Source organism: Sapajus apella, unplaced genomic scaffold (assembly GCF_009761245.1).
Source record: "Sapajus apella isolate SASKATOON/1434 unplaced genomic scaffold, GSC_monkey_1.0 scaffold4, whole genome shotgun sequence".
Classification (NCBI taxonomy): Eukaryota; Metazoa; Chordata; class Mammalia; order Primates; family Cebidae; genus Sapajus; species Sapajus apella.
In genome coordinates, this window is record NW_022436944.1 from 572,190 (window position 1) to 578,598 (window position 6,409).

Below are 6,409 nucleotides of genomic sequence, written 5' to 3' on the forward strand. Positions count from 1 at the left end.
GCCACCATGCCCAGCTAATTTTTTGTATTTTCAGTAGAGATGGGGTTTCACCATGTTGACCAGGATGGTCTCGATCTCTTGACCTCGTGATCCACCCACCTTGGCCTCCCAAAGTGCTGGGATTACAGGCATGAGCCACCTTGCCCAGCAAAAAAAAATTTTTTAAAGAGCACTATGGGGCCGGGTGCGGTGGCTCAAGCCTGTAATCCCAGCACTGTGGGAGGCCGAGGCAGGTGGATCGCGAGGTCAAGAGATCGAGACCATCCTGGTCAACATGGTGAAACCCCGTCTCTACTAAAAATACAAAAAATTAGCTGGGCATGGTGGCGCGTGCCTGTAATCCCAGCGACTCAGGAGGCTGGGGCAGGAGAATTGCCTGAACCCGGGAGGCGGAGGTTGCGGTGAGCCGAGATCGCGCCATTGCACTCCAGTCTGGGCAACAAGAGTGAAACTCCGTCTCAAAAAAAAAAAAAATAAAAATAAAAATAAAGAGCACTATGGGCAGGGCATGGTGGCTCGTGCTTGTAATCCCAGCACTTTGGGAGGCTGAGGCTGGCAGATCACCTGAGGTCGGGAGTTCAAGGCCAGCCTGACCAAGTGGAAAAACCCTCTCTCTACTAAAAATACAAAATTAGCCGGTTGTGGGGGCACATGCCTGTAATCCCAGCCCTTCAGGAGGCTGAGGCAGAGGAATCCCTTTAACCTGGGAGGTGAAGGTTGCGCGGTGAGCCAAGATCGCACCATTGCACTCCAGCCTGAGCAATGAAAGCAAAACTCCACCTCAAAAAAAAAAAAAAAAAAAAAATGAGATAGGTAATGTAAAAATCTGGATCAACATTCTAATATTCTAATTCTGGGCACATTACAATCAGTTAACAACCCTATACCAGCTTAGTTCCAACAGTTGCCCAGTTCACAAAAAGCCTTCTAATTTAGTTTACTTGGAATAATTTTACTTATTTTGCTTTACTCTTGTGGAATATATTGCTGTTATACTCTTTGTCTAGGAATACAGAAAAGCTTACTAAATATTTTCTTCAACACTTATCTTCCAAATATCACCTAGTGTCAAAAATCAAAAGTTATAAATAAAGCTTACTATACTAATGCTTTCTGTTTTTTTTTTTAAAGTTTTTTTTTTTTTTTTTAGACGGAGTCTCGCTCTTGTTACCCAGGCTGGAGTGCAATGGCGCGATCTCGGTTCACCGCAACCTCCGCCTCCTGGGTTCAGGCAATTCTCCTGCCTCAGCCTCCTGAGTAGCTGGGATTACAGGCACGCACCACCATGCCCAGCTAATGTTTTGTATTTTTAATGTTTTGTATTTTTAGTAGAGACGGGGTTTCACCATGTTGACCAGGATGGTCTCGATCTCTTGACCTCGTGATCCACCCGCCTCGGCCTCCCAAAGTGCTGGGATTACAGGCTTGAGCCACCGCGCCCGGCTGTTTTGTTTTTTGAGAAGGAGTTTCACTCTTGTTACCCAGGCTGGAGTGCAATGGCTCAATCTCAGCTCACTGGAACCTCCATCTCCCGGGTTCAAGTGATTTTCCTGCCTCAGCCTCCCAAGTAGATGGGATTACAGGCATCCACTGCCATGCCTGGCTAATTTTTTGTAGAGACGAGGTTTAACCATATTAGGCTGGTCTTGAACTCCTTACAGGTGATCCACCTGCCTCGGCCTCCCAAAGTGTTGGGATTACAGGTGTGAACCGCCACACCCGGCCATGCGAATGCTTTCTAACTAAGCTCCTCTCTACCCTGAATGCAAAAGACCTTTATAGTTAGGCAGGAATATTATCACCCCTAGTCAACCTAAGAAGTTACAGAAAATAAATCTTCATCCCTCTGCAACCCTCAGGATTAAGGGTTCTCTTTTAAAAGGGAGAGGAGAAATGTCAGAGGCATGTGAACCAGAGCGTCTCTGTCTTGAATAGGGGGTGGGTAAAATAAGACTGAAACCTACTGGGCTGCACTCCCAGACAGTTAAGGCGTTCTAAGTCCCAGGATGAGACAGGAGGTCAGCACAAAATACAAGTCATAAAGACCTTGTGATAAAACAGGTTGCAGTAAGGGAGCCGGCCATTACCCACCAAACCAAGATGGTGACAAGAGTGACCTCTGATCATCCTCACTGCTACACTCCCACCAGCAACATGACAGTTTACAAATGCCATGGCAACATCAGGAAGTTACACTATATGGTCTAAACAGGGGAGGCATGAATAATCCACTCGTTTAGCATATCATAAAAAATCTTAAAAATAAGCAACTCTGTCTATAGGATAGCCATTCTTTTATTCCTTTACGGTTTTTTGTTTTGTTTTGTTTTGTTTTTTTAAACAAAATGGGGTTTCACCATGATGGCCAGGCTGGAATTGAACTCCCGACTTCAGGCGATCCACCACCCTCGGCCTCCCAAAGTGCCAGGATTACAGGCATGAGCCACCGCGCCCAGCACTGTTTGTTCATTTGAGACGGAGTTTTACTCTTGTTGCCCAGGCTGGAGTGCAATGGCGAGATCTTGGCTGACCTCAACCTCCGCCTCCTGGATTCAAGTGATTCTCTTCTCTCAGCCTCCCAAGTAGCTGGGATTACAAGCATGTGCCACCACACCCAGCTAATTTTGTATTTTCAGTATAGATGGGGTTTCTCCATGTTGGTCAGGCTGGTCTCAAACTCCTAACCTCAGGTGATCGGCCAGCCTCAGCCTCCTAAAGTGCTGGGGTGCTGGGATTATAGGTGTGAGCCAACTCACCTGGCCTTATTACTTTATTTTCTTTTTTTTTTTTTTTTTTTTTTTTTTTGAAACAGAGTTTTGTTCTTGTTGCCCAGGCTGGAGTGCAATGGTGCAATCTCAGCTCACCACAACCTCTGCCTCCCAAGTTCAAGCAATTCTCCTGCCTCAGTCTCCTGAGTAGCTGAGATTACAGGGATGTGCCACCACACCTGGCTAATTTTGTGTTTTTGGTAGAAACGGGGTTTCTCCATGTTGGTCAGGCTGTTCTCAAACCCCCAACCTCAGGTGATCCGCCCGCCTCAGCCTCCCAAAGTGCTGGGATCACAAGCGTGAACCACCGCGCCTGGCCTTATTTCTTTACTTTCTTAATAAACTTGTTTTCACTAAATCCTATCTTACACAAAATCCAAAAACCCTCTCTTGGGGTCTAAACCAGGACCCCTTTCCTATAACACATTTCTCTGTCCCAGGACAGTGGCGTCAGATCCTGCGGCTTAGTCCCACGAGACTGCCCCTTACATCAGAAGCCAATCTTTTTTTTTTTTTTTTTTTTTTTTTTTGAGACAGAGTTTCGCTCTTGTTACCCAGGCTGGAGTGCAATGGCGCGATCTCGGCTCACGGCAACCTCCGCCTCCCAGGTTCAGGCAATTCTCCTGCCCCAGCCTCCTGAGTCGCTGGGATTACAGGCATGCGCCACCATGCCCAGCTAAATTTTTGTATTTTTAGTAGAGATGGGGTTTCACCACGTTGACCAGGATGGTCTCGATCTCTTGACCTCGTGATCCACCCGCCTCGGCCTCCCACAGTGCTGGGATTACAGGCTTGAGCCACCGCGCCCGGCCTCAGAAGCCAATCTTAACCCTCAGGTTGTGACCTGTGCTTCTGACCAACTGGCTATAAATCAGGGCGGGGCTACCCTACTCCCTTTTCAATTAATTTCTAGGACAACCCATGGAATTCATGGAAATACTTACGTCTACCCATTTGTACAAAGGATATTATAGCTGGGTGCAGTGGCTCACATCTGTAATCCCAGCACTTTGGGAGGCTGAGGCAGGTGGATCATTTGAGGTCAGGAGTTCAAAACCAGCATGGCCAAAATGGTGAATCCCCATCTCTACTAAAAATACAAAAATCAGTTAGGCATGGTGGCACATGCCTGTAATCACAGCTAGTCAGGAGGATGAGGCAGGAGAATCACTTGAACCTGGGAGGTAGAGGTGGCAGTGAGCCAAGGTTGTGCCACTGCACTCTAGCCTGGGCGACAGAGCAAGGCTGTCTAAAAAAAAAAAAATATATATATATATATATACACACACACACAAGTGCCACAATAATTAGCACAGAATTAGGGAATTAAGTATTAATAAATATATACTCAGGGCTTACAACTTAGATGGGAAATGGGTGGCAGGTCACCTACATAAAAAATTCCACTATTACAGACTGTTGACACTGTAAGTGACAAGGGAGGTATTTTGTGTCTATACGTCTTCTGGATTGGCTGTGCCACAGACGGTTTTCAGCCAGGAAGCTCCTCGAGAGAAGCAGAAGGTGAAGTCTTAGGCCCCCACCACAGATGCCGCCTGCAGTTTGTGAAGGGTGGAGTGTGGAAGCATCAAATGATTCAACTTAGCGAGGCAGAAAGTTGAGGGTCTTCCACCATTCATGGGACAGCGTCAAAAAGTCCATACCGCCTGTAATCCCAGCACTTTGGGAGGCCGAGGCAGGCGGATCACGAGGTCAGGAGTTCAAAACCAGACTGGCCAACATGGTGAAGCCCCGTCTCTACTAAAAAATACAAAAATTAGCTGGGCATGGTGGCTTGTGCCTGTAATCCCAGCTACTTGGGAGGCTGAGGGAGAAGAATTGCTTGAACTGGGACCAGCGAGGTGGAGGTTGCAGTGAGCCGAGATCGTGCCACTGCACTCCAGCATGGGCTAGAGTGAGACTCCATCTCAAAAAAAAAAAGAAGAAGCAGTCCATCCCGAGGCTGGGTGTGGGGGCTCACGCCTGTAATCCCAGAACTTTGGGAGGTGGAGGTAGGTGGATCAATTGAGGTCAGTAGTTTGAGACCAGCTTGGCCAACGTTGTGAAACTCTGTCTCTACTAAAAATACATAAATTAGCTGGGAGTGGAGGAGCGTACCTGTAGTCCCAGCTACTCCAGAGGCTGAGGCAGGAGAATCCCTTGAACCCGGGAGGCAGAGGTTGCAGTGAGTCTAGATGGCACCACTGCACTCCAGCCTGGGCGACAGAGCAAGACTGTCTCAAAAGAAAAAAAAGAAGAAGAAGAAAACGTCAATACTAAGCATCATCAAAGAGAGAGGTCAGAGGGAGGTGGGAGAAACAAAAGACAAAACCAAAATGCCAAACCCAGGGGAGGCCCCAGGGGCAGCGGTCAGGGCTGGGGCACTGGGACAAGGGATCGGAGGCTTGGCGCTGTTGTGCCTCTTAGGAACTACAGAAGAGGACTGACTCAAAGACACGTGAGCCCAAAGTCAAGAAGTTCAGCAGGCAGCTGAATAAGGGGCCAGGAAACTTGGCTGGAGGATGCTGGGTGGCAAGGAGGCAGGGCCATGCTGAATGGGCACAGGGCACAAGAGCAGAGCAAAGGGGGGAGCTGGAGGTCCAACTGAACCAGAGACTGAAGAGGGAAGTCAAGGTGGGACATTAGCAACTCCACTGATCAAGAAGTAAGAGAGGGTGGTGCTGAGCTTGGATTCAAGGCTCCTCCCCGATCGTTCTTAGTCTGACTTGCTCACACCCCTCCAAGGGCCAGTCAGCGCTTCTTATCTGATACCACTAAGGCTACCACAGCATGTGGCAGCTGGCAGGCCGCCCAAATCAACTTGCCTCTTCTTCCTGGGCACACAACTAACGGACACTCCTCAGCCTCTCTTGGTTTAGGAAGCGCCATGGGACTGAGTTCTAGACAAAGTAATGTGAGCCTCAGCCGGGTGCAGTGGCTCTCACGCCTGTAATCCCAGCACTTTGGGAGGCTGAGGCGGGTGGATCACTTGAGGTCAGAGAAACCAGCCTGGCCAAAATGGAGAAACCCCATCTCTACTAAAAATGCAAAAAATTTGCCAGGTGTGCTGGCAAGCACCTCTAATCCCAGCTACTTGGGAGGCTGAGGCAGGAGAATCGCTTGAACTCAGGAGGTAGAGTTTGCAGTGAGCTGACCGAGATCATGCCACTGCACTCCAGCCTGGGCGACAGAGAGAGACTCTGTTTTTAAAAAACAGTAATAGATTGGGACTTTGTAGTGGTACTCCAGATTTCAAAGGAGGCAGACAGATGCTCTTTTAAGTCCTAAAGGCCCAAGAATCATGCTAGCAGGAAGAACATAAATCTTTTTCTTTCTTTCTTTTTTTTTTTAAACAGAGTCTTGCTCTTATTGCCCAGACTGGAGTGCAATGGCACAATTTCAACTTACTGCAACCTCACCTCCCGAGTTAAAGCAATTCTCCCACCTCAGCATCCCAGTAGCTGGGCGTGTTGTGTGCCACCACGCCCACCTAATTTTTGTATTTTCAGTAGAGACGGGGTTTCACCATATTGGTCAGGCTGATCTTGAACTCCTGACCTCAGGTGATCCGCCTGCCTCCACCTCCCAAAGTGCTGGGATTATAGGCATGAGACACTGCGCCTGGCTGAGAATATGAATCT